General features: G+C 32.4%; 1 protein-coding gene across 1 annotated transcript in view; it reads right to left on the bottom strand.

Moving 5' to 3' along the window:
• LOC105453283 overlaps positions 1–942 on the bottom strand; it is a 101,305-nt gene that overhangs the window by 31,859 nt on the left and 68,504 nt on the right. The window lies entirely within an intron of this gene.

Raw genomic sequence — 942 nt, forward strand, 5'->3', positions numbered from 1 at the left:
AATTATTCCATGACTACTGATTTCTACCTACTTAAAGCAATGACGGAGCATAAGCATAAACGGTATTATACATGATAACCTTAGGCGCTAACAAGTTCAGGCCGATGACTGAACGGGCGCGCGTGTGTGTCAGATTAGAGAGATAAGTGCATACATAAATGAATTTCCGGTGCATGTATAAATAACGTAAACCCAGCGTAAATACGCGACCGCGGTGTGATGATGAGGAATAAACGATCGAAGAAACGACAGCAATTAGGTATCCTATTACTGTCGTTCCGCGACAAATCGTTGAAAAAAATAAAATAAAATTTCTTCAATCAGAAAACTTACGATAGCTTAATCAATGGATTCCGACACTTTTAACGTACTGTGTACACAATGATTACTGTTTGATAGCAGCATTTAAATCAATTGAAATGTGCAACGTGTCAAATGTGATAATAACACTTTACGGTAACCGCATTTGACAAATGATAAAAAGTTTATCAAGCGTAGGTTACATCAACAAAAATTTCCAGTCATATATCTTATTAAAGTTTAACACGATCAGTATTAAAATGGCAGCAATAATTAGCCGAGAAAATTTTATTTTAATATACTTTGAATATAACATTTTCATATAAATAAAAAGTTTTTCCGCTCTGGAAACTTGACATTTTTTCGAAAAGGACACGATAATATAATTGTTGCATATTTTTTGCATTGTATTCTTTGCAAACATATGGAAAGTTATAGACTCCGCAGATGGAATCGCAAAATAGTGGTCATGAATTGCCAAACAGTATTAATAATATATATATGCACGGAAAGAACACTTTTGCTAAATCCAGATCTGAAAATAATTTTTGTTCAATAATCAAAATAATTTTGTGCGAAAGTCAAAATAAATGCTAAAACATCAAAATTTTTTATAGCACGTCAAAACGTTTTATAGCAATG

The sequence above is a fragment of the Wasmannia auropunctata genome, unplaced genomic scaffold, assembly GCF_000956235.1.
Source record: "Wasmannia auropunctata unplaced genomic scaffold, wasmannia.A_1.0 LD336000.1, whole genome shotgun sequence".
In the NCBI taxonomy this organism is placed as follows: domain Eukaryota; kingdom Metazoa; phylum Arthropoda; class Insecta; order Hymenoptera; family Formicidae; genus Wasmannia; species Wasmannia auropunctata.